Genomic DNA, 10,055 nt, shown 5'->3' on the forward strand with positions numbered 1-10,055 from the left:
AGTGTGCAATTGTGCAACTTTGTGAAGTTTTCCATTGACTTTCAAACACATTGTGTGTGGAAAAGAAATTCCGGATTCCAGGAGGTGGAACAGCAAGCAAGGATGTGGTACGTAGGACTGATGTTGAGACAGTCATGTTGTGCTTGCCAGCACCTCCTGACAGAGTGATAGAGTGGGTCTATCAGTGATGCTGTTGATGTAAAATAAGGTCCACATGTGACAACGTGGGCCACTGTGGTGAGAAGGAGGCTGAAATATGCTAAGTCACACAAAGTCAGGCAAGAGCTTGCTGATGCACATAGCACATACTATGTTTAATGGTGCATGCTATTATGAAAAACGTGAAGCTGTGATCTTTGATTCGGGTTTCACCCACTAATCAACATTCCACTGTGCTGAAGTAAAATGCTTTTCGTTTGTGTGGCATACCATCAAAGAACAAAGCATGAGCTACACATAGAGACAATTTGTAAAGTGCATCTGCTGTTCTTAGCCTTATTTGCTAGGGTAATCCCTGCTCCCTGGAAATATCCAGTTGGGTGGATATGGCTACGGGTACCATGACTGGGGGTGGGCAAAAATGTAGCCAATTTGTGAACATAAGTATTCAACTTGTTCAATCTACCTGCTCAGACAAAACAATTTGAAAAACTTCTAAACTCACCCAAAGGTGTAATACAAAAATCAGAGGAGTTCTTGCATGAAACCAGACCAAATAAATTCCTGTCCTCTAGAGGTTTAAACTTTACATTGTCACACAGTAACAGATATGCGACACTTATTGACCTAGTATTCAAACCAGAAGATGGCATCTTGCAAACCACTTTACATTTAAAAGATTCAGGAATGTCTTAGTTAACTGTCTCTCTTTCCATCATTGGGTACTTGCCAAAATCTACCAGTGGGCCAATTTCTGTGTGTTAGACCTAGCATATCTTGGCGTGATTACCCCTGACTTTTTGCCCCTGCCTCTTTTGCAATCTAGACGCTTTGGGTACTTTGCCACTGCTGATCGGTGTCAAAGTACAAGTGTTCCCTATGTAAAGTGTAATGGTAATTGGTTGGCCATGATTGGTATGTTTGCCTTACTAGTAAAGTCCCTAGTGATGTGCACTGTGTGTGCCAGGGCTAGTAATGCAAAGTGGTGCGGAGAAGAGAACTCAGGCCTGCAGTGTAGGGCCTGCACGAAGTTTGCTAAGTTAGCATGTTGTCCTGGCAAGTGCAACGACTTGTCAGGCCTAACTTTCCCTTTTGCATACACATTGGGCACCCCTGTGGTAGGTCCCAGCTAATCCCTGGGCAGGGTGGAGTGTAGGTAAAAGGCAGGCATATACTAAGTTGTGTGTTATGTTCTGACAACACTCCATTTCGTTTTTCACTGCTGAAAGGCCATCCTGCCCATAGGACAGAATGGGGGAGGCTGGGTGTTGTGTTTGGTAGCCTAGCTTCCTGTAAGTTTATAATGGAGAGGTGAAGTTTAGTATGTATGAACTCACAGTGCCATAACACATCTTTCTGTGACAGTGGTTTTGCCACTGTGTGTTCAGAAACCACTCTTTTAGAAAGTGGCTGAGTTTTGTGCTTTAGGCGAGGTGAGATGAGCTGGAAGAGGTCTTGACCCAGGGAGGGGTTGAGATGGCACCAGGCTGCTCTGCATCTGGAGAGTAGGGGGAGGAGAATCCCAGGGGGGGTGAAAAGGCCTTGGCTGGTGCTATAAACCAATTGACCCATCTCCTGCTGAGTGATTAAGGATCCTGACCACCAGTATCAAAGGGAGGAAGGTGACACTGGGCGGGACACACCTAGAACTGATTTAGGGAGGGGTCAGGGACCCCTGAGCACAAATGAACTTCAAAGACATTAAGGGGTATAACTATGAGAGCTGAAATCCCTGAACGTTGGAAAGAAACAGAAATGGATTGAGACTGAAAAGGCTTGGACAAATTCTGTGGTCAAGAGGAACCTCTGCTAAAGAAGGAGCAACTGAAGAGACTGCTGTGGAAAGAACAAACCTTACTTTATGATCTGGGGCTGGTCTGCAGTTTGCTGTTCTAACCAAGGGAGAGGCTGTTGGGACTGTGCTTGGAGGCGCTGGATCCCCCTGCTTGAAGAAGACTGTGCTTTGTGCTGTGTCTTGTTACCGCAAGGGCCCGCGGTGAGCTGGCTCCCTGTTTGGAAACCCAGGAACATAAAAGTTTCTGGAGAAGTCCCAAGCAACATGGTGTGTGCGTGCTTTTGCAACTTGAGACCCTCAGAAGTTGTGCCTTGTGATCGTGGGCACGCAGGAGTAAGCGGAATCTCGGATGCGCAAGGTGCGTGTCATGGTGCAGGCCAAGGCGTTGGGGAGGAACACCTGGTCGTTGTGTGCAAGGGGAGATGAGGTGAGACTCGGATGCGCCAAATGCGTGTATTGGTGCAGCCAGGGCGTTGGTGAGGAGCCCCTGGTCGTTGTGTGCACCGAATGAAGAAGTGAGTCTCGGACACACAGAGTGCGTGTCGTGGTGCAACCAGGGCGTTGGTGAAGTGCGCCTGGTCATCGTGTGCACTGGAGGAAGAGGCGAGACTCGGACATGCAGGGTGCATGTCATGGTGCAACCAAGGCGCTGGTGAGGAGCGCCTGGTCATTGTGTGCATCGGGAGAAGAGGTGAGACTTGGACGCGCAGGGTGCGTGTCGAGGTGCAAGCAGAGGCGTTGGTAAACAGCGCCGGGTCATCGTGCGCACCAGAGAAGAGGCGAGTCTCGGATGCGCAAAGTGGGTGTCGAGGTGCAACCTGAGGCGCTGGTGTGGAGTGCCTGAGTAGTGTGGGCACTGAATTCAAAGTAAGTCTCCACAGTGCAGAGGGCGGGTCTTGGTGTTTACTGAGACCGCCGGAAGGAGGGCCAGGTCATTGGGCCCTCAGAGCAGCGGCCCGGACCGGCAGCCCTGGAGGAGCTGAGCCACCGGCCCGAGCTCGCCCTACCCATTGACAGAGTTCTGGATCAAGGCCCAAGTCGCTGAAGGAGGAGAGGGCAGTGGGGTTGCGCCCCCCCCCAGGTAATGTGGATCACCACCTAGGGTGGGGTGCGGGCACAAAGGGACACTCTCTTGGCCTCTCACTTCTGTCAGCTGTGCGAGCCTGCTGCATCGGCTCTGATCTAGGCCCGTGCTGGCTCAAGGAGGGGCAGTACTGGGGCCGAAGTTAGAAGCGGTACTTTTGTGTCATCATTGATCCATATTGGGGGCACTGTTAACGAAGCACCTAAACTGTCGTATTACACTTTGCATTATTGCTGCTAACGAACTATAGAACTGTCGTTTGACGCCTGACCTCATTTGTGCCTGACGAACTACATGCTTGGTGCGCTTCGCACTGCGTTATTTTTCCCTTGCAGAGTACATGATTGTAATGTGGCGCATTGCATTATTTCTTCATTGCACAGTACATGATTGTAGAGTGATGCATTGCTTTGTTTCTTCCTGGTACAGGGCATGCTGGTAGTGATACACATTGCATTATTCCTTCTATTGCAAAGTACATGGCTTTGGCACTCTGTATGGCATTGTTTCTCTGTTGCACAGTACAAGAGAATATTGTTACGCATTGCAATATTTCTTTCCTTTTGCAACATGTGCGAATCTAGCAATACGACTTGCCTAAACTTTTGGAAACGGTTAGAAGTGAGCTTAACTGTTGGTTAGAAGCAGTGGTTGGGATTAGAACCTACCAACCCACTGGAAGGAATACTACCATTCTTATATGTTGGTTTTGTATTGTTTGGTCATATCGTATAACTTCTTATTTAAAGATTATACTCATTTTATAAAAACTTGTGTGGAGTCTGGAGTGTGGTTGCACATATTGTACACTCGTGCCTTGGAGATAAGCCTGGCTGCCCGTGCCAAGCTACTAAGGGGGTGAGCAGGGCTATCTCAGACGGTGTCGTTACTTAGCCTAACGTTGAAACGAGGGGTCGGGGACTCCCGCCTCCAGCATTTGATGGCGGCGGTGAGGGATTGGGACCCCCACTTCCAACACTGTGGAATGGGAGTAATTTCAGTTCCTTGGAGTATGACACTTAAGCTAAAAATATAAATAAAAAACTGACAGGATCTACCTAAGTAATGTTGTCAGCCCTGAATTAAGAAGGCACTCGACAATCTTCAGTAAAAGCTCTTTTAGATTGCCAGCCATCCGATCAGTAAATGAACCAGGTAATTCAAGGAACCACTTTGATACATATCTGCCACAGAAACAACATCTTGCAACCAATGTTCCCTCTAATTTTTTTCCTCTGTGTGTGGCACTGTACGTTCTCTGTGTGCTGCAGCCAAGGCTATGTGCACCAGTAACCCGGCTGCGTGTGTAGGTGCAGCAACAAATATCAGTGCAGATTGTGTGAGTATTCATGTTAATCACCGCGCCAGTCATGTGCTGCAATTACCATGAATACTTTCTCAGAGACACATAATATGCCCCGCACAGGGCTGGCCTTTAGCACTGCTGGCGCCCTGTGTGACAATGTTTGTTGGCGCCCCCCGATGATCACCCCTGCCAATGATTCCCTCACAATTACCCTTTAACAGTGCCCGCAAGGTCTCCATTGCAACTCTCTCTGAGATGTATTTAATTTTTTTATAGCGCCTTTCATACCAGTGTATGGTGTACTTTACATTGCACACATATTAAAAAGAGACATTCAATCATAGGTATGCAAATCAGTGTATAAGAAATGTTACATATGACAGAGGACTGCAAGGTATAGGATTGACATGTCATTCATACTGATAGGCAGTATTGTTTAAGAGTGCTTTGTCTGGAGAAGCACAAACTCAGAATTTAAAATGTAACATCATGGTTAGGATTTCTCTTTAATAAGAATTGCTTTGTACCCAAATTAACCCTATTTGCAAAATTAGAATAATAAATGGCTGGGGAAAAAAATCATAACGCTCTAATCTATACCTTGCAGTATGCATGAAGTTCTTTGATGACAGTTAATAGTTTACTGTTCCAAATTAGTATTTTAACTTATAAACTGCAAGTAACACAATTATCTCTCTGACAAAAGTAGTAACCCGCTAACCAATTTTTATTCTATGCACTTTGTGATTTTCATGGTACACATTCTTTGCAGCAGGCATATTAACCCTCTACGCTACCTTCAAACTTCCACTAGAGAAAATTCCGATCCCTCTAGTACAACAAGTAACTCGAGAAGGACATTAAAAGCCATGTTTTGGGTCTATATGAACGAACACAGAACTAATGATATATCAAATGGTTCTCTAACCAGAGAATTTTTGCTGTTCAAAGTAGACCCTCATTATAAATCCTTCCTGAATGAAGTGAACCCTCCACTAGCTAAAACCCTATAACTCAAATTTAGGTATAGAATACTCTTGTTAAAAAGTTGTGCTGCAAGGTGGAACAAAAACAGTGATGATAAATGCACTATGTGCAATGGAGGTGGGAGGGAGGACATCACGCATGTTTTGTTCTTCTGTCCTGCCTACAAGGCTCAAAGGATAAAGTGGATTAAACCTCTTTGTATAAATTTGGGAGTACGGAAGTGTAAAGACGCAGAAAGAATTTTATTAACAGATACACGTCAGGTTCTTGTATTTGGCATTAGCAGGTATCTGCTTGCAGTGTATTATATAAGGAAAAAAGCGGGAGAAAAATTATGAATTGTAACAAGATCACTGATTATAGCTGGCCTCGATTATGTCTATTGGAAATGTTTACACAGTGTTTTTAAAAGAACTTTAACATTTTTTAAAATCTTTTTAAATAACAAACACATTTTATATTCCATATTGTGAAATTCGATTAACTAAGACATATGTAATACCTGTATCTAGTGTGTACTTATGTATATAATGGTTTTATAAATATTTTATGACTGTATTTACTGTACCTTTTATGAACTTTTATGATACCTTTTATCAAAATAAAATTAATTGAATTGAATTGAAGTAACGTTACACCTACAACAAGCCAGGACTGTTGGCTTTGTCAATGGTTCTTATTTGCATATGATAAATAAGCACCAGCTACACCTTCATTGTGGATACATTGCAAATGCTTCAGTTCTGACATGGTGACACTGAAAGAACCATAACGAGTCTCTTTGTAGGTACATAAAAGGCAGTGAAGGGTGGTACTGCTGCAGAGTTAAGATTTTTGCTTTTTCACCCTGACGGAGAAGGAAAAAATGGAGAGCCCGATAGGGACCAGTCTCGACAGGCTCCCAACACCCATAGGGCTAAAGAGGCTTCAGCCCCCCCCCCGTCCTGAGTCTCAGCCCGGGCTGCTGCAGCTCTAGCTGCTGTGGGCTCGGCTGGGCAGTGTCTGGAGTCTTATCTCAGGTACGCCCGAGTTTTTCACAGGTCTTTAAAGACCATTTGCATATTTACATACCTTTGTAAACTAGTTACCAAGGCTTAGTTTTTTTCTGAAATCTACTACCCCCTGAATCCCCACTCCGCCTATTCCTTGCATTTGTATTTTACATTTACTGCTGCAGTGTGAGAATGCATTTCATGAAAAGGAATACAAAGTAGGGTTGCCAAAAGAAAAATGCCAGCCATGTGTTGATTAAAGAGCTTGCAAAGACCTTGTCTTGACACTAAATAGGGGTATAAATAAAAAAGTATGTATTCATTTATAATGTGACTTTTCTGTCTTTGTTCATTCCCTTTAATTATCAGTCACAGATCATTCAGACAGACCTAGAACACAATTAAAAGTGTGCTCTATTTATATTTGCTGTTAGAAGTATGCACAGATAAGTGCTGAAAATACAGCTTTGGGTGACTATTTATTTTTGTACTGTCTGGGACATCAAAATAATGAGCTTGCAACCCTAATCATAAGAGTGAAAGTTTGTTGCAGGGTCAGCTCATTATTTATTTTCTCCAACCTCGACCCCTGATTAATGCCATAATAGCAATAGTTTAACTTATATCTGAAACTCTACACCGCCGTCAATAATATGCTGAGTTACTTCAAGTGTCTGGGAATGCACCCTGCATTCAGCAACTCACTCCCTATTTTTGCCCTTCACTTTCTCACTCACCCAGCATTCACAGTGATCACAATGCACTCACACTGAACACCATGCCCTCACACCTTTCACCCACTCATCCTGCACTCACAGTGATCACTCTGCACTCACAATGCACTTGTGCCGTTCACCCTGTACCTCACCGCGCAGTCACAGAGCACACTACTCACCCTGCACTCATCTGACACTTCACTTACCTGTCCCCCTCACTGATCAATCTGCAATCTCGCTTAAACAAGCCCATCACTAACCATGCATTAATTCATCCCACTCTGCACTTACACCCATACCACAATTCATATGGTAACCTCACTCACCCTGCAGTCACTCATCTTACCCTACTCTCATACTGTCGCATCGCTTACCGTGCACTCACCTGGGTACTCCTGTCACTCACATAGCGCAGAGGGTTAATGTTCCTGCTACAAAGAAAGAGTGTACCATGCAGATCACAGAACTGAATGTGAGAAACTATTGGTAGAGCAATAAAAAATTAAATGTTGATCAGAAAGGTGCTGTAGAGAGATGAGGTGCATTGTTGGTGAGTGGTAGTGAGGGAATTCATGGAGAAGGAGTTAATGAGAGAGGGGGTGCCAAAAAAGACTGTTGCACCATGTGCAACCAGTGCTCGGGCCAGCCCTGGTATGCCCTGACGTGTGTCCCTTGCTCACTTTGCCACTGGATTCAAGGTAGCCTGGCTGATGATGGCTGATTAGCCAGAAACCGGTCCCAGGACGCTTGTTTCCGGTTCAGGGAAGACATGGCTTGGCAGTAGTAAGCAAAATATGCCAATCATGGAACCACCAATCTATAGCACAATTTACAACAGGAGCACTTGTACTTTAACATTGAACAGCAGAGAGAAAGTGCGCAGTGACATAAAACCAGCAAAAACAGAGTAAAAAACGCGAGGTCAGAAAGCAAAAAGCCAGGGGAAACACGCCAAAAGATGCAAGGTCTAACACGGTGTAAGCAAGGTACCTATCTTAGGTAGCTGGAAAAGATTAAACACAGGATCATAATTTTGCCACACTTTCCTGAATGAATGAACCATTAAGCAATTACAGGGAGATTGCAGAGCAGGAAAGGAGATTCTTAGCAAAGCAAGCTGAGGAATTCTGTATTAATAAATAATTGAGCATTATTAACAATCTGCAAAATCCTAATCTGCACTCAAATTCCCACATGTATACTGACCTGATGCTATTGCATTTCAAATGATTTGATATGACCTGTTAAAGTGTGATAACCTCTCTAAGTAGGCCTCATTAGGTTTCAATCCCATCTTGTCAAACATGTATGTCACATTCACAGTTTATTACCCCCACCACCCCAGGCATGCCGCTGGCCCATTAAAATATTCAATCTGTATCCTAACACACTTGCATTTGCAACATACATGCCGCACAGCACTCTCCAGTTCCGTCTCCCTCTAACCCCGTCAGGCCTCAATTGTTTCCATCAGCTCGTTCGTCGTCCCCTCCACCTGGCCCTCCCCCATCATTTTCGGCTGGGTGTTTGACCAGTTTCACTAGTGCCACCCAGGCCCTGGCCATTTACAGTGATTTCTCGCTCCCATTGCGCCTGGCTAGCCGTAATCTGCAATTTCCCTCGCTCTCTGCCCACTTCTCAAGTTTCCTGCGCCAGGGCATAAGGACAGGCCCCCTCTTAGTCTTCCAATGGGTGGTAAGTTTTCTCGTCACACGGGTCAGTCTCAGATCAATGAACTTGCTGGTAATTTTTGCCTTAGCAGTGTGGGGAAACCAATGCAACAAGCAAACCACTGGTGTCAGGGCTATCTCTCTGTCTGTCACTGCCGACAGGGTAGTCGGCACCCCTCGCCAGTAGTCCTCTAAATGCGGGCAGCTCCAGAACATGTGGAGAAATCCCGCCCCTCCAGCATACAGCGGGGGCACACAGACGACGCCCCAAAGTAGTCGTTGATCTTGCCGGGCGTTAAGTACGCCTTATGCAGGACATTGAATTGGATCAACTGGAAGAGAACATTGCGAGAGCACCTCCATGCCCTTTCAATAACCTCCCCCCAGGATTTCTCTTCAATGGGCACCCCTAAGTCCGCCTCTCACTTAAGACGCAACACTGTCAGGGGTTGGTGTGAGTCCTCTGTAATCCGCCGGTAGAGGCACGTTACTGATTTAATTGTCCAAGCGGCCATTACTATGTATTGGCAAGTGAGGGATGTACTAGGCTCCACCATGCCCACACCAGTGCTTCCTGACCGCTGCTGCGAGGGATGCATGAAATAGAAAGATTCCTCTCGGGAGATCATGTTGTTCCATGAGATCATTAAAAGGAAGGGACCGCTGCTGCGAGGGATGCATGAAATAGAAAGATTCCTCTCGGGAGATCATGTTGTTCCATGAGATCATTAAAAGGAAGGAGGTTACCATTCTCATAAAGATCACCGATAGTGAGGACCCCCGCCTCCTTCCAGGACTGAAGCTTGCTCCAGTCGACCCCATGGGGCAGCACCTGACACACTCCCAACGGGATCTCAGGCGCGTATGGGACCCGGACGAGTAACCGCCTCGCCAGCCGCGTCCAGCACCGCTGCACCGCCCCACCGCCCGCAAATTTGGCGGCACCTCCCCCCTCGCAGCGGAACCCGCAGCAGATTGCATGACAGCAGTCACCAACTCGCATTCGATCCATCCAAATCCTCCAGCTGTCTGATGCGCCTGGCATCCATTTCGTAAACCATTGGAACTGCGCCGCATGGTGATAGGCCTCAAGGTCCGGTAGCGCAAACCCCCCCTCCAGTCTGGGCCCCTACAGGGTGGCCAGGGCAACCCGCCTTCTCCCGGTCCCCCATAAGAACCCTGTAATAATGGAGTTGAGCTGCGCAAAGAATTTACTCGGTAGCCATACAGGGACAGTCCCGAAGTAATAGAGGAACCTCGGCAGAGTGATCATCTTCACTAAGGCAACTCTAACCGCTACTGATAGGGGAAGCATGCCCCAGACATCAAAGCAGGTCCTGGCACTG

Source organism: Lissotriton helveticus, chromosome 4_1 (genome assembly GCF_964261635.1).
Source record: "Lissotriton helveticus chromosome 4_1, aLisHel1.1, whole genome shotgun sequence".
Taxonomy (NCBI): Eukaryota; Metazoa; Chordata; class Amphibia; order Caudata; family Salamandridae; genus Lissotriton; species Lissotriton helveticus.